The sequence below is a fragment of the Psittacula echo genome (genome assembly GCF_963264785.1).
Source record: "Psittacula echo genome assembly, chromosome: 25".
NCBI lineage: Eukaryota > Metazoa > Chordata > Aves > Psittaciformes > Psittacidae > Psittacula > Psittacula echo.
The window spans coordinates 2,965,062-2,982,673 of NC_137760.1; positions in this window are offsets into that span (position 1 = coordinate 2,965,062).

Sequence of the window (17,612 nt, forward strand, 5' to 3'; positions counted from 1 at the left end):
GGTGCCAAAGAGGTTCCATTGCAATGGACTTTGAGTTGGGAAATGGAGGAGCGACAGCAATGCGGATGGCACCGTTGCAAAGCTGACTTTCTGCAGAAGAGGCACAGCTCCAGCTTTTTGCCCTGGCTCTTCGGCTGTGGGAGCAGAGGCCAAACGTTCGTGCTCTACTCCCTGGGATGCTAGGCAAACGAGCACGGGTGCCAAAGATGTTCCATTGTAATGGACTTTGAGTTGGGAAATGGAGGAGCGACAGCGATGCGGAAGGCACCGTTGCAAAGCTGACTTTCTGCAGAAGAGGCACAGCTCCAGTTTTTTGTCCTGGCTCTTCGGCTGTGGGAGCAGAGGTTAAACGTTTGTGTTCTACTCCCTGAGATGCTGGGCAGCCGAGCACGGGTGCCAAATAGGTTCCATTGTAATGGACTTTGAGTTGGGAAATGGAGGAGCGACAGCAATGCGGATGGCACCGTTGCAAAGCTGACTTTCTGCAGAAGAGGCAGAGCTCAACTTTTTTGTCCTGTCTCTTCGGCTGTGGGAGCAGAGGCCAAACGTTCGTGCTCTACTCCCTGGGATGCTGGGCAGCCGAGCACGGGTGCCAAAGAGGTTCCATTGTAATGGCCTTTGAGTTGGGAAATGGAGGAGCGACAGCGGTGGAGATGGCACCGTTGCAAAGCTGACTTTCTGCAGAAGAGGCACACTTCCAGTTTTTTGCCCTGGCTCTTCGGCTGTGGGATAAGAGGCGAAGTGTTCGTGCTCTACTCCCTGGGATGCTGGGCAGCCGAGCACGGGTGCCAAAGAGGTTCCATTGTAATGGACTTTGAGTTGGGAAATGGAGGAGCGACAGCAATGTGGATGGCACCGATGCATAGCTGACTTTCTGCAGAAGAGGCACAGCTCCAGTTTTGTGCCCTGGCTCTTCGGCTGTGGGAACAGAGGCCAAACATTCGTGCTCTACTGCCTGGGATGCTGGGCAGCCGAGCACGGGTGCCAAAAAGGTTCCATTGTAATGGACTTTGAGTTGGGAAATCGAGGAGCGACAGCGATGCGGATGGCACCGTTGCAAAGCTGACTTTCTGCAGAAGAGGCACAGCTCAAGTTTTTTGCCCTGGCTCTTCGGCTGTGGGAGCAGAGGCCAAACGTTCGTGCTCTACTCCCTGTGATGCTGGGCAGCCGAGCACGGGTGCCAAAGAGGCTCCATTGTAATGGACTTTGAGTTGGGAAATGGAGGAGCGACAGCGGTGCAGATGGCACCGTTGCAAAGCTGACTTTCTGCAGAAGAGGCACAGCTCCAGTTTTTTGTCCTGGCTCTTCGGCTGTGGGAGCAGAGGCCAACCGTTCGTGCTCTACTGCCTGGGATGCTGGGCAGCCGAGCACGGGTGCCAAAGAGTTTCCATTTTAATGGACTTTGAGTTGGGAAATCGAGGAGCGACAGCAATGCGGATGGCACCGTTGCAAAGCTGACTTTCTGCAGAAGACGCACAGCTCCAGTTTTTTGTCCTGGCTCTTCGGCTGTGGGAGCAGAGGCCAAACGTTCGTGCTCTACTCCCTGGGATGCTGGGCAGCCGAGCACGGGTGCCAAAGAGGTTCCATTGTAATGGACTTTGAGTTGAGATATCAAGGAGCGACAGCGATGCGGATGGCACCGTTGCAAAGCTGACTTTCTGCAGAAGAGGCACAGCTCACGTTTTTTGTCCTGACACTTAGGCTGTGGGAGCAGAGGCCAAAGATTCGTTCTCTACTCTTTGGGATGCTGGGCAGCCGAGCACGGGTGCCAAAGAGGTTCCATTGTAATGGACTTTGAGTTGGGAATTCGAGGAGCGACAGCAATGCGGATGGCACCGTTTCAAAGCTGACTTGTGCAGAAGAGGCACAGCTCAAGTTTTTACCCCTGGCTCTTCGGCTGTGGGAGCAGAGGCCAACCGTTCGTGCTCTACTCCCTGGGATGCTGGGCAGCCGAGCACGGGTGCCAAAGAGGTTCCATATTAATGGACTTTGAGTTGGGAAATGGAGGAGCGACAGCAATGCGGATGGCACCGTTGCAAAGCTGACTTTCTGCAGAAGAGGCAGAGCTCCAGTTTTTTGCCCTGGCTCTTCGGCTGTGGGAGCAGAGGCCAAACGTTCGTGCTCTACTCCCTGTGATGCTGGGCAGCCCAGCACGTGTGCCAAAGAGTTTCCATTGTAATGGAGTTTGAGTTAGGAATTCGAGGAGCGACAGCGGTGCGGATGGCACTGTTGCAAAGCTGACTTTCTGCAGAAGAGGCACAGCTCAATTTTTTTGTCCTTTCTCTTCGGCTGTGGGAGCAGAGGTTAAACGTTTGTGTTCTACTCCCTGGGATGCTGGGCAGCCGAGCACGGGTGCCAAAGAGGTTCCATTTTAATGGACTTTGAGTTGGGAAATCGAGGAGCAACAGCGGTGCAGATGGCACCGTTGCAAAGCTGACTTTCTGCAGAAGAGGCACAGCTCCAGTTTTTTGCCCTGGCTCTTCGGCTGTGGGAGCAGAGGCCAACCGTTCGTGCTCTACTGCCTGGGATGCTGGGCAGCCAAGCACGGGTGCCAAAGAGGTTCCATTGTAATGGACTTTGAGTTGGGCAATGGAGGAGCGACAGCAATGCGGATGGCACCGTTGCAAAGCTGACTTTCTGCAGAAGAGGCACAGCTCCAGTTTTTTGTCCTGGCTCTTCGGCTGTGGGAGCAGAGGCCAACCGTTCGTGCTCTACTCCCTGGGATGCTGGGCAGCCGAGCACGGGTGCCAAAGAGTTTCCATTTTAATGGATTTTGAGTTGGGAAATGGAGGAGCAACAGCAATGCGGATGGCACCGTTGCAAAGCTGACTTTCTGCAGAAGACGCACAGCTCAAGTTTTTTGTCCTGGCTCTTCGTCTGTGGGAGCAGAGGCCAAACGTTCGTGCTCTACTCCCTGGGATGCTGGGCAGCCGAGCACGGGTGCCAAAGATGTTCCATTGTAATGGATTTTGAGTTAGGCAATGGAGGAGCGACAGCAATGCAGATGGCACTGTTGCAAAGCTGACTTTCTGCAGAAGAGGCAGAGCTCAAGTTTTTTGTCCTGGCTCTTCGGCTGTGGGAGCAGAGGCCAAACGTTCGTTCTCTACTGCCTTGGATGCTGGGCAGCCGAGCACGGGTGCCAAAGAGGTTCCATTGTAATGGACTTTGAGTTGGGAAATGGAGGAGCGACAGCAATGCGGATGGCACCGTTGCAAAGCTGACTTTCTGCAGAAGAGGCAGAGCTCAAGTTTTTTGTGCCCTGGCTCTTCGGCTGTGGGAGCAGAGGCCAAACGTTCGTGCTCTACTCCCTGTGATGCTGGGAAGCCGAGCACGGGTGCCAAAGAGGTTCCATTGTAATGGACTTTGAGTTGGGAATTCGAGGAGCGACAGCACTGCGGATGGCACTGTTGCAAATCTGACTTTCTGCAGAAGAGGCACAGCTCCAGTTTTTTGCCCTGGCTCTACGGCTGTGGGAGCAGAGGCCAAACGTTTGTGCTCTACTGCCTGGGATGCTGGGCAGCCGAGCACGGGTGCCAAAGAGGTTCCATTGTAATGGACTTTGAGTTGGGAAATCGAGGAGTGACAGAAATGCGGATGGCACCGTTGCAAAGCTGACTTTCTGCAGAAGAGGCACAGCTCAAGTTTTGTGCCCTGGCTCTTCGGCTGTGGGAGCAGAGGCCAAACGTTCGTGCTCTACTCCCTGTGATGCTGGGCAGCCCAGCACGTGTGCCAAAGAGGTTCCATTGTAATGGACTTTGTGTTGGGAATTTGAGGAGCGACAGCGGTGCGGATGGAACCGTTGCAATGCTGACTTTCTGCAGAAGAGGCAGAGCTCAAGTTTTTTGTCCTGCCTCTTCGGCTGTGGGAGCAGAGGTTAAACGTTTGTGCTCTACTCCCTGGGATGCTGGGCAGCCGAGCACGGGTGCCAAAGATGTTCCATTGTAATGGCCTTTGAGTTGGGAAATGGAGGAGCGACAGCAATGCGGATGCCACAGTTGCAAAGCTGACTTTCTGCAGAAGAGGCACAGCTCCAGTTTTTTGTCCTGGCTCTTCGGCTGTAGGAGCAGAGGCCAAACGTTCGTGCTCTTCTCCCTGGGATGCTGGGCAGCCGAGCACGGGTGTCAAAGAGGTTCCATTGTAATGGACTTTGAGTTGGGAAATGGAGGAGCGACAGCAATGCGGATGGCACCGTTGCAAAGCTGACTTTCTGCAGAAGAGGCACAGCTCAAGTTTTTTGCCCTGGCTCTTCGGCTGTGGGAGCAGAGGCCAAACGTTCGTGCTCTACTCCCTGGGATGCTTTGCAGCCGAGCACGGGTGCCAAAGAGGTTCCATTGTAATGGACTTTGAGTTGGAAAATCGAGGAACGACAGCAATGTGGATGGCACCGTTGCAAAGCTGACTTTCTGCAGAAGACGCACACCTCAAGTTTTTTGCCCTGGCTCTTCAGCTGTGGGAGCAGAGGCCAACCGTTCGTGCTCTACTGCCTGGGATGCTGGGCAGCCGAGCACGGGTGCCAAAGAGGTTCCATTGTAATGGACTTTGAGTTGGGAAATGGAGGAGCGACAGCAATGCGGATGGCACCGTTGCAAAGCTGACTTTCTGCAGAAGAGGCACAGCTCCAATTTTTTGTCCTGGCTCTTCGGCTGTGGGAGCAGAGGCCAACTGTTCGTACTCTACTCCCTGGGATGCTGGGCAGCCGAGCACGGGTGCCAAAGAGGTTCCATTGTAATGGACTTTGAGTTGGGAAATGGAGGAGAGACAGCAATGTGGATGGCACCGTTGCAAAGCTGACTTTCTGCAGAAGAGGCACAGCTCAAGTTTTTTGCCCTGGCTCTTCGGCTGTGGGAACAGAGGCCAAACGTTCGTGCTCTACTCCCTGGGATGCTGGGCAGCCGAGCACGGGTGCCAAAAAAGTTCCATTTTAATGGACTTTGAGTTGGGAAATGGAGGAGCGACAGCAATGCGGATGGCACCGTTGCAAAGCTGACTTTCTGCAGAAGAGGCACAGCTCAAGTTTTTTGTCCTGGCTCTTCGGCTGTGGGAGCAGAGGCCAACCGTTCGTGCTCTACTGCCTGGGATGCTGGGCAGCCGAGCACGGGTGCCAAAGAGGTTCCATTGTAATGGACTTTGAGTTGGGAAATGGAGGAGCGAGAGGAATGCGGATGGCACCGTTGCAAAGCTGACTTTCTGCAGAAGAGGCACAGCTCCAGTTTTTTGTCCTGGCTATTTGGCTGTGGGAGCAGAGGCCAAACGTTCGTGCTCTACTGCCTGGGATGCTGGGCAACCGAGCTCGGGTGCCAAAGAGGTTCCATTGTAATGGCCTTTGAGTTGGGAAATGGAGGAGCGACAGCAATGCGGATGGCACCGTTGCAAAGCTGACTTTGTGCAGAAGAGGCACAGTTCCAGTTTTTTGTCCTGGCTCTTTGGCTGTGGGAGCAGAGACCAGACGTTCGTGCTCTACTGCCTGGGATGCTGGGCAGCCGAGCACGGGTGCCAAAGAGGTTCCATTGCAATGGACTTTGAGTTGGGAAATGGAGGAGCGACAGCGATGCGGATGGCACCGTTGCAAAGCTGACTTTCTGCAGAAGAGGCACAGCTCCAGCTTTTTGCCCTGGCTCTTCGGCTGTGGGAGCAGAGGCCAAACGTTCGTGCTCTACTCCCAGGGATGCTGGGCAAACGAGCACGGGTGCCAAAGAGGTTCCATTGTAATGGACTTTGAGTTGGGAAATGGAGGAGCGACAGCGATGCGGATGGCACCGTTGCAAAGCTGACTTTCTGCAGAAGAGGCACAGCTCCAGTTTTTTGTCCTGGCTCTTTGGCTGTGGGAGCAGAGGCCAAACGTTCGTGCTCTACTCCCTGGGATGCTTGGCAGCCGAGCACGATTGCCCAAGAGGTTCCATTGTAATGGACTTTGAGTTGGGCAATGGAGGAGCGACAGCGGTGCGGATGGCACCGTTGCAAAGCTGACTTTCTGCAGAAGAGGCACAGCTCCAGTTTTTTGCCCTGGCTCTTCGGCTGTGGGAGCAGAGACCAGACGTTCGTGCTCTACTCCCTGGGATGCCGGGCAGCCGAGCAAGGGTGCCAAAGAGGTTCCATTGTAATGGACTTTGAGTTGGGACATCGAGGAGCGACAGCGATGTGGATGGCACCGTTGCAAAGCTGACTTTCTGCAGAAGAGGCACAGCTCAAGTTTTTTGCCCTGGCTCTTCGGCTGTGGGAGCAGAGGCCAACCGTTCGTGCTCTACTCCCTGTGATGCTGGGCAGCCGAGCACGGGTGCCGAAGAGGTTCCATTGTAATGGACTTTGAGTTGGAAAATGGAGGAGCGACAGCAATGCAGATGACACCCTTGCAAAGCTGACTTTCTGCAGAAGAGGCACAGCTCGAGTTTTTTGCCCTGGCTCTTCGGCTGTGGGAGCAGAGGCCAACCGTTCGTGCTGTACTGCCTGGGATGCTGGGCAGCCGAGCACAGGTGCCAAAGAGGTTCCATTGTAATGGACTTTGAGTTGGGAAATGGAGGAGCGAGAGGAATGCGGATGGCACCGTTGCAAAGCTGACTTTCTGCAGAAGAGGCACAGCTCAAGATTTTTGTCATGGCTCTTTGGCTGTGGGAGCAGAGGCCAACCGTTTGTGCTCTACTCCCTGGGATGCTGGGCAGCCGAGCACGGGTGCCAAAGAGGTTCCATTGTAATGGCCTTTGAGTTGGGAAATGGAGGAGCGACAGCAATGCGGATGGCACCGTTGCAAAGCTGACTTTCTGCAGAAGAGGCACAGCTCAAGTTTTTTGTCCTGGCTCTTTGGCTGTGGGAGCAGAGGCGAAATGTTCGTGCTCTACTCCCTGGGATGCTGGGCAGCCGAGCACGGGTGCCAAGGTTGTTCCATTGTAATGGACTTTGAGTTGGGAAATGGAGGAGCGACAGCAATGTGGATGGCACCGTTGCAAAGCTGACTTTCTGCAGAAGAGGCACAGCTCAAGTTTTTTGTCCTGGCTCTTCGGCTGTGGGAGCAGAGGCCAAACGTTCGTGCTCTACTCCCTGGGATGCTGGGCAGCCGAGCACGGGTGCCAAAGAGGTTCCATTGTAATGGATTTTGAGTTGGGAAATGGAGGAGCGACAGCAATGCGGATGGCACCGTTGCAAAGCTGACTTTGTGCAGAAGAGGCACAGTTCCAGTTTTTTGTCCTGGCTCTTTGGCTGTGGGAGCAGAGACCAGACGTTCGTGCTCTACTGCCTGGGATGCTGGGCAGCCGAGCACGGGTGCCAAAGAGGTTCCATTGCAATGGACTTTGAGTTGGGAAATGGAGGAGCGACAGCAGTGCGGATGGCACCGTTGCAAAGCTGACTTTCTGCAGAAGAGGCACAGCTCCAGTTTTTTGCCCTGGCTCTTCGGCTGTGGGAGCAGAGGCCAAACGTTCGTGCTCTACTGCCTGGGATGCTGGGCAGCCGAGCACGATTGCCCAAGAGGTTCCATTGTAATGGACTTTGAGTTGGGCAATGGAGGAGCGACAGCGGTGCGGATGGCACCGTTGCAAAGCTGACTTTCTGCAGAAGAGGCACAGCTCCAGTTTTTTGCCCTGGCTCTTCGGCTGTGGGAGCAGAGACCAGACGTTCGTGCTCTACTCCCTGGGATGCCGGGCAGCCGAGCAAGGGTGCCAAAGAGGTTCCATTGTAATGGACTTTGAGTTGGGACATCGAGGAGCGACAGCGATGTGGATGGCACCGTTGCAAAGCTGACTTTCTGCAGAAGAGGCACAGCTCAAGTTTTTTGCCCTGGCTCTTCGGCTGTGGGAGCAGAGGCCAACCGTTCGTGCTCTACTCCCTGTGATGCTGGGCAGCCGAGCACGGGTGCCGAAGAGGTTCCATTGTAATGGACTTTGAGTTGGAAAATGGAGGAGCGACAGCAATGCAGATGACACCCTTGCAAAGCTGACTTTCTGCAGAAGAGGCACAGCTCGAGTTTTTTGCCCTGGCTCTTCGGCTGTGGGAGCAGAGGCCAACCGTTCGTGCTGTACTGCCTGGGATGCTGGGCAGCCGAGCACAGGTGCCAAAGAGGTTCCATTGTAATGGACTTTGAGTTGGGAAATGGAGGAGCGAGAGGAATGCGGATGGCACCGTTGCAAAGCTGACTTTCTGCAGAAGAGGCACAGCTCAAGATTTTTGTCATGGCTCTTTGGCTGTGGGAGCAGAGGCCAACCGTTTGTGCTCTACTCCCTGGGATGCTGGGCAGCCGAGCACGGGTGCCAAAGAGGTTCCATTGTAATGGCCTTTGAGTTGGGAAATGGAGGAGCGACAGCAATGCGGATGGCACCGTTGCAAAGCTGACTTTCTGCAGAAGAGGCACAGCTCAAGTTTTTTGTCCTGGCTCTTTGGCTGTGGGAGCAGAGGCGAAATGTTCGTGCTCTACTCCCTGGGATGCTGGGCAGCCGAGCACGGGTGCCAAGGTTGTTCCATTGTAATGGACTTTGAGTTGGGAAATGGAGGAGCGACAGCAATGTGGATGGCACCGTTGCAAAGCTGACTTTCTGCAGAAGAGGCACAGCTCAAGTTTTTTGTCCTGGCTCTTCGGCTGTGGGAGCAGAGGCCAAACGTTCGTGCTCTACTCCCTGGGATGCTGGGCAGCCGAGCACGGGTGCCAAAGAGGTTCCATTGTAATGGATTTTGAGTTGGGAAATGGAGGAGCGACAGCAATGCGGATGGCACCGTTGCAAAGCTGACTTTGTGCAGAAGAGGCACAGTTCCAGTTTTTTGTCCTGGCTCTTTGGCTGTGGGAGCAGAGACCAGACGTTCGTGCTCTACTGCCTGGGATGCTGGGCAGCCGAGCACGGGTGCCAAAGAGGTTCCATTGCAATGGACTTTGAGTTGGGAAATGGAGGAGCGACAGCAGTGCGGATGGCACCGTTGCAAAGCTGACTTTCTGCAGAAGAGGCACAGCTCCAGTTTTTTGCCCTGGCTCTTCGGCTGTGGGAGCAGAGGCCAAACGTTCGTGCTCTACTGCCTGGGATGCTGGGCAGCCGAGCACGGGTGCCAAAGAGGTTCCATTGTAATGGACTTTGAGTTGGGAAATGGAGGAGCGACAGCGATGCGGATGGCACCGTTGCAAAGCTGACTTTCTGCAGAAGAGGCACAGCTCCAGTTTTTTGTCCTGGCTCTTTGGCTGTGGGAGCAGAGGCCAAACGTTCGTGCTCTACTACCTGGGATGCTTGGCAGCCGAGCACGGGTGCCCAAGAGGTTCCATTGTAATGGACTTTGAGTTGGGCAATGGAGGAGCGACAGCGGTGCGGATGGCACCGTTGCAAAGCTGACTTTCTGCAGAAGAGGCACAGCTCCAGTTTTTTGCCCTGGCTCTTCGGCTGTGGGAGCAGAGACCAGACGTTCGTGCTCTACTCCCTGGGATGCCGGGCAGCCGAGCAAGGGTGCCAAAGAGGTTCCATTGTAATGGACTTTGAGTTGGGCAATGGAGGAGCGACAGCGATGTGGATGGCACCGTTGCAAAGCTGACTTTCTGCAGAAGAGGCACAGCTCAAGTTTTTTGCCCTGGCTCTTCGGCTGTGGGAGCAGAGGCCAACCGTTCGTGCTCTACTCCCTGGGATGCTGGGCAGCCGAGCACGGGTGCCAAAGAGGTTCCATTGTAATGGACTTTGAGTTGGGAAATGGAGGAGCGACAGCAATGCAGATGACACCCTTGCAAAGCTGACTTTCTGCAGAAGAGGCACAGCTCCAGTTTTTTGCCCTGGCTGTTCGGCTGTGGGAGCAGAGGCCAACCGTTCGTGCTCTACTCCCTGGGATGCAGGGCAGCCGAGCACGGGTGCCAAAGTGGTTCCATTGTAATTGACTTTGAGTTGGGAGATCGAGGAGTGACAGCGATGTGGATGGCACCGTTGCAAAGCTGACTTTCTGCAGAAGAGGCACAGCTCCAGTTTTTTGCCCTGGCTCTTCGGCTGTGGGAGCAGAGGCCAACCGTTCGTGCTCTACTGCCTGGGATGCTAGGCAAACGAGCACGGGTGCTAAAGAGGTTCCAATGTAATGGACTTTGAGTTGGGAAATGGAGGAGCGACAGCGATGTGGATGGCACCGTTGCAAAGTTGACTTTCTGCAGAAGAGGCACAGCTCCAGTTTTTTGTCCTGGCTCTTTGGCTGTGGGAGCAGAGGCCAGACGTTCGTGCTCTACTCCCTGGGATGCCGGGCAGCCGAGCACGGGTGCCAAAGAGGTTCCATTGTAATGGACTTTGAGTTGGGACATCGAGGAGCGACAGCGATGTGAATGGCACCGTTGCAAAGCTGACTTTCTGCAGAAGAGGCACAGCTCAAGTTTTTTGCCCTGGCCGTTCGGCTGTGGGAGCAGAGGCCAACCGTTCGTGCTCTACTCCCTGTGATGCTGGGCAGCCGAGCACGGGTGCCAAAGAGGTTCCATTGTAATGGACTTTGAGTTGGGAAATGGAGGAGCGACAGCGATGCGGATGGCACCGTTGCAAAGCTGACTTTCTGCAGAAGAGGCACAGCTCCAGTTTTTTGCCCTGGCTCTTCGGCTGTGGGAGCAGAGGCCAGACTTTCGTGCTCTACTCCCTGGGATGCTGGGCAGCCGAGCACGGGTGCCAAAGTGGTTCCATTGTAATGGACTCTGAGTTGGGACATCATGGAGCGACAGTGATGTGGATGGCACCGTTGCAAAGCTGACTTTCTGCAGAAGAGGCACAGCTCGAGTTTTTTGCCCTGGCTCTTCGGCTGTGGGAGCAGAGGCCAACCGTTCGTGCTCTACTCCCTGGGATGCTGGGCAGCCGAGCACGGGTGCCAAAGAGGTTCCATTGTAATGGACTTTGAGTTTTGAAATGGAGGAGCGAGAGGAATGCGGATGGCACCGTTGCAAAGCTGACTTTCTGCAGAAGAGGCACAGCTCAAGTTTTTTGTCCTGGCTCTTCGGCTGTGGGAGCAGAGGCCAAACGTTCGTGCTCTAGTGCCTGGGATGCTGGGCAACCGAGCTCGGGTGCCAAAGAGGTTCCATTGTAATGGCCTTTGAGTTGGGAAATGGAGGAGCGACAGCAATGCGGATGGCACCGTTGCAAAGCTGACTTTCTGCAGAAGAGGCACAGCTCCATTTTTTTGCCCTGGCTCTTCGGCTGTGGGAGCAGAGGCGAAACGTTCGTGCTCTACTCACTGGGATGCTGGGCAGCCGAGCACGGGTGCCAAGGTTGTTCCATTGTAATGGACATTGAGTTGGGAAATGGAGGAGCGACAGCAATGTGGATGGCACCGTTGCAAAGCTGACTTTCTGCAGAAGAGGCACAGCTCAATTTTATCGTCCTGGCTCTTCGGCTGTGGGAGCAGAGGCCAAACGTTCGTGCTCTACTCCCTGGGATGCTGGGCAGCCGAGCACGGGTGCCAAAGAGGTTCCATTGTAATGGATTTTGAGTTGGGAAATGGAGGAGCGACAGCAATGCGGATGGCACCGTTGCAAAGCTGACTTTCTGCAGAAGAGGCACAGTTCCAGTTTTTTGTCCTGGCTCTTTGGCTGTGGGAGCAGAGACCAGACGTTCGTGCTCTACTGCCTGGGATGCTGGGCAGCTGAGCACGGGTGCCAAAGAGGTTCCATTGCAATGGACTTTGAGTTGGGCAATGGAGGAGCGATAGCAATGCGGATGGCACCGTTGCAAAGCTGACTTTCTGCAGAAGAGGCACAGCTCCAGCTTTTTGTCCTGGCTCTTCGGCTGTGGGAGCAGAGGCCAAACATTCGTGCTCTACTCCCAGGGATGCTAGGCAAACGAGCACGGGTGCCAAAGAGGTTCCATTGTAATGGACTTTGAGTTGGGAAATGGAGGAGCGACAGCGATGCGGATGGCACCGTTGCAAAGCTGACTTTCTGCAGAAGAGGCACAGGTCCAGTTTTTTGCCCTGGCTCTTTGGCTGTGGGAGCAGAGGCCAAACGTTCGTGCTCTACTGCCTGGGATGCTTGGCAGCCGAGCACGGGTGCCAAAGAGGTTCCATTGTAATGGACTTTGAGTTGGGCAATGGAGGAGCGACAGCGGTGCGGATGGCACCGTTGCAAAGCTGACTTTCTGCAGAAGAGGCACAGCTCCAGTTCTTTGCCCTGGCTCTTCGGCTGTGGGAGCAGAGACCAGACGTTCGTGCTCTACTCCCTGGGATGCCGGGCAACTGAGCACGGGTGCCAAAGAGGTTCCATTGTAATGGACTTTGAGTTGGGAAATGGAGGAGCGACAGCAATGCGGATGGCACCGTTGCAAAGTTGACTTTCTGCAGAAGAGGCACAGCTCCAGTTTTTTGTCCTGGCTCTTCGGCTGTGGGAGCAGAGGCCAACCGTTCGTGCTCTACTCCCTGTGATGCTAGGCAGCCGAGCACGGGTGCCAAAGAGGTTCCATTGTAATGGACTTTGAGTTGGGAAATGGAGGAGCGACAGCAATGCGGATGGCACCGTTGCAAAGCTGACTTTCTGCAGAAGAGGCACAGCTCAAGTTTTTTGTCCTGGCTCTTCGGCTGTGGGAGCAGAGGCCAACCGTTTGTGCTCTACTGCCTGGGATGCTGGGCAGCCGAGCACGGGTGCCAAAGAGGTTCCATTGTAATGGACTTTGAGTTGGGAAATGGAGGAGCGAGAGGAATGCGGATGGCACCGTTGCAAAGCTGACTTTCTGCAGAAGAGGCACAGCTCCAGTTTTTTGTCCTGGCTCTTCGGCTGTGGGAGCAGAGGCCAAACGTTCGTGCTCTACTCCCTGGGATGCTGGGCAGCCGAGCACGGGTGCCAAAGAGGTTCCATTGTAATGGACTTTGAGTTGGGCAATGGAGGAGCGATAGCAATGCGGATGGCACCGTTGCAAAGCTGACTTTCTGCAGAAGAGGCACAGTTCCAGTTTTTTGTCCTGGCTCTTTGGCTGTGGGAGCAGAGACTAGACGTTCGTGCTCTACTGTCTGGGATGCTGGGCAGCCGAGCACGGGTGCCAAAGAGGTTCCATTGTAATGGACTTTGAGTTGGGAATTCGAGGAGTGACAGCGATGCGGATGGCACCGTTGCAAAGCTGACTTTGTGCAGAAGAGGCACAGCTCAAGTTTTTTGTCCTGGCTCTTTAGCTGTGGGAGCAGAGACCAGACGTTCGTGCTCTACTGCCTGGGATGCTGGGCAGCCGAGCACGGGTGCCAAAGAGGTTCCATTGCAATGGACTTTGAGTTGGGAAATGGAGGAGCGACAGCAGTGCGGATGGCACCGTTGCAAAGCTGACTTTCTGCAGAAGAGGCACAGCTCCAGTTTTTTGCCCTGGCTCTTCGGCTGTGGGAGCAGAGACCAAACGTTCATGCTCTACTCCCTGGGATGCTGGGCAGCCGAGCACGGGTGCCAAAGAGGTTCCATTGTAATGGACTTTGAGTTGGGAATTCGAGGAGGGACAGCGATGTGGATGGCACCGTTGCAAAGCTGACTTTCTGCAGAAGAGGCACAGCTCCAGTTTTTTGCCCTGGCTCTTCGGCTGTGGGAGCAGAGGCTAAACGTTCGTGCTCTACTTCCTAGGATGCTGGGCAGCCGAGCACGGGTGCCAAAGTGGTTCCATTGTAATGGATTTTGAGTTGGGAAATGGAGGAGCGACAGCAATGTAGATGGCACCGTTGCAAAGCTGACTTTCTGCAGAAGAGGCACAGTTCTAGTTTTTTGTCCTGGCTCTTTGGCTGTGGGAGCAGAGACCAGACGTTCGTGCTCTACTCCCTGGGATGCTGGGCAGCCGAGCACGGGTGCCAAAGAGGTTCCATTGTAATGGACTTTGAGTTGGGAAATGGAGGAGCAACAACGATGCAGATGGCACCGTTGCAAAGCTGACTTTCTGCATAAGAGGCACAGCTCAAGTTTTTTGTCCTGGCTCTTCGGCTGTGGGAGCAGAGGCCAAACGTTCGTGCTCTACTCCCTGGGATGCTGGGCAGCCGAGCACGGGTGCCAAAGAGGTTCCATTGTAATGGACTTTGAGTTGGGAAATGGAGGAGCGACAGCAATGCAGATGGCACCATTGCAAAGCTGACTTTCTGCAGAAGAGGGACAGCTCCAGTTTTTTGCCCTGGCTCTTCGGCTGTGGGAGCAGAGGCCAACCGTCCGTGCTCTACTCCCTGGGATGCTGGGCAGCCAAGCACGGGTGCCAAAGAGGTTCCATTGTAATGGACTTTGAGTTGGGAAATGGAGGAGCGACAGCAATGCGGATGGCACCGTTGCAAAGCTGACTTTCTGCAGAAGAGGCACAGCTCCAGTTTTCTGCCCTGGCTCTTCGGCTGTGGGAGCAGAGGCGAAATGTTCGTGCTCTACTCCCTGGGATGCTGGGCAGCCGAGCACGGGTGCCATGGTTTTTCCATTGTAATGGACTTTGAGTTGGGAAATGGAGGAGCGACAGCAATGCGGATGGCACCTTTGCAAAGCTGACTTTCTGCAGAAGAGGCACATGTCCAGTTTTTTGCCCTGGCTCTTCGGCTGTGGGAGCAGAGACCAGATGTTCCTGCTCTACTGCCTGGGATGCTGGGCAGCCGAGCACGGGTGCCAAAGAGCTTCCATTGTAATGGACTTTGAGTTGGGACATCGAGGAGAGACAGCGATGTGGATGGCACCGTTGCAAAGCTGACTTTCTGCAGAAGAGGCACAGCTCCAGTTTTTTGCCCTGGCTCTTCGGCTGTGGGAGCAGAGGCCAAACGTTCGTGCTCTACTCCCTGGGATGCTGGGCAGCCGAGCATGGGTGCCAAAGAGGTTCCATTGTAATGGACCTTGAGTTGGGAAATCGAGGAGCGACAGCAATGCGGATGGCACCGTTGCAAAGCTGACTTTCTGCAGAAGAGGCACAGCTCCAGTTTTTTGCCCAGGCTCTTCGGCTGTGGGATAAGAGGCGAAGTGTTCGTGCTCTACTCCCTGGGATGCTGGGCAGCCGAGCACGGGTGCCAAAGAGGTTCCATTGTAATGGACTTTGAGTTGGGAAATTGAGGAGCGACAGCGATGCGGATGGCACCGTTGCAAAGCTGACTTTCTGCAGAAGAGGCACAGCTCAAGTTTTTTGTCCTGGCTCTTTGGCTGTGGGAGCAGAGGCCAGACGTTCGTGCTCTACTCCCTGGGATGCTGGGCAACCGAGCTCGGGTGCCAAAGAGGTTCCATTGTAATTGCCTTTGGGTTGGGAAATGGAGGAGCGACAGCGATGCGGATGGCACCGTTGCAAAGCTGACTTTCTGCAGAAGAGGCACAGCTCCAGTTTTTTGCCCTGGCTCTTCGGCTGTGGGAGCAGAGGCCAGACGTTCGTGCTCTACTGCCTGGGATGCTAGGCAGCCGAGCAGGGGTGCCAAAGAGGTTCCATTGTAATGGACTTTGAGTTGGAAATGGAGGAGCAACAGCGATGCGGATGGCACCGTTGCAAAGCTGACTTTCTGCAGAAGAGGCACACCTCAAGTTTTTTGCCCTGGCTCTTTGGCTGTGGGAGCAGAGGCCAAACGTTCGTGCTCTAGTGCCTAGGATGCTGGGCAGCCGAGCACGGGTGCCAAAGAGGTTCCGTTGTAATGGACTTTGAGTTGGGACATCGAGGAGCGACAACGATGTGGACGGCACAGTTGAAAAGCTGACTTTCTGCAGAAGAGGCACAGCTCCAGTTTTTTGCCCTGGCTCTTCGGCTGTGGGAGCAGAGGCCAAACGTTCGTGCTGTACTCCCTGGGATGCTGGGCAGCCGAGCATGTGTGCCAAAGAGGTTCCATTGTAATGGACCTTGAGTTGGGAAATCGAGGAGCGACAGCAATGCGGATGGCACCGTTGCAAAGCTGACTTTCTGCAGAAGAGGCACAGCTCCAGTTTTTTGCCCAGGCTCTTCGGCTGTGGGAGCAGAGGCCAACCGTTCGTGCTCTACTCCCTGGGATGCTGGGCAGCCGAGCACGGGTGCCAAAGAGGTTCCATTGTAATGGACTTTGAGTTTTGAAATGGAGGAGCGAGAGGAATGCGGATGGCACCGTTGCAAAGCTGACTTTCTGCAGAAGAGGCACAGCTCAAGTTTTTTGTCCTGGCTCTTCGGCTGTGGGAGCAGAGGCCAAACGTTCGTGCTCTAGTGCCTGGGATGCTGGGCAACCGAGCTCGGGTGCCAAAGAGGTTCCATTGTAATGGCCTTTGAGTTGGGAAATGGAGGAGCGACAGCAATGCGGATGGCACCGTTGCAAAGCTGACTTTCTGCAGAAGAGGCACAGCTCCATTTTTTTGCCCTGGCTCTTCGGCTGTGGGAGCAGAGGCGAAACGTTCGTGCTCTACTCACTGGGATGCTGGGCAGCCGAGCACGGGTGCCAAGGTTGTTCCATTGTAATGGACATTGAGTTGGGAAATGGAGGAGCGACAGCAATGTGGATGGCACCGTTGCAAAGCTGACTTTCTGCAGAAGAGGCACAGCTCAATTTTATCGTCCTGGCTCTTCGGCTGTGGGAGCAGAGGCCAAACGTTCGTGCTCTACTCCCTGGGATGCTGGGCAGCCGAGCACGGGTGCCAAAGAGGTTCCATTGTAATGGATTTTGAGTTGGGAAATGGAGGAGCGACAGCAATGCGGATGGCACCGTTGCAAAGCTGACTTTCTGCAGAAGAGGCACAGTTCCAGTTTTTTGTCCTGGCTCTTTGGCTGTGGGAGCAGAGACCAGACGTTCGTGCTCTACTGCCTGGGATGCTGGGCAGCTGAGCACGGGTGCCAAAGAGGTTCCATTGCAATGGACTTTGAGTTGGGCAATGGAGGAGCGATAGCAATGCGGATGGCACCGTTGCAAAGCTGACTTTCTGCAGAAGAGGCACAGCTCCAGCTTTTTGTCCTGGCTCTTCGGCTGTGGGAGCAGAGGCCAACCGTCCGTGCTCTACTCCCTGGGATGCTGGGCAGCCAAGCACGGGTGCCAAAGAGGTTCCATTGTAATGGACTTTGAGTTGGGAAATGGAGGAGCGACAGCAATGCGGATGGCACCGTTGCAAAGCTGACTTTCTGCAGAAGAGGCACAGCTCCAGTTTTCTGCCCTGGCTCTTCGGCTGTGGGAGCAGAGGCGAAATGTTCGTGCTCTACTCCCTGGGATGCTGGGCAGCCGAGCACGGGTGCCATGGTTTTTCCATTGTAATGGACTTTGAGTTGGGAAATGGAGGAGCGACAGCAATGCGGATGGCACCTTTGCAAAGCTGACTTTCTGCAGAAGAGGCACATGTCCAGTTTTTTGCCCTGGCTCTTCGGCTGTGGGAGCAGAGACCAGATGTTCCTGCTCTACTGCCTGGGATGCTGGGCAGCCGAGCACGGGTGCCAAAGAGCTTCCATTGTAATGGACTTTGAGTTGGGACATCGAGGAGAGACAGCGATGTGGATGGCACCGTTGCAAAGCTGACTTTCTGCAGAAGAGGCACAGCTCCAGTTTTTTGCCCTGGCTCTTCGGCTGTGGGAGCAGAGGCCAAACGTTCGTGCTCTACTCCCTGGGATGCTGGGCAGCCGAGCATGGGTGCCAAAGAGGTTCCATTGTAATGGACCTTGAGTTGGGAAATCGAGGAGCGACAGCAATGCGGATGGCACCGTTGCAAAGCTGACTTTCTGCAGAAGAGGCACAGCTCCAGTTTTTTGCCCTGGCTCTTCGGCTGTGGGATAAGAGGCGAAGTGTTCGTGCTCTAC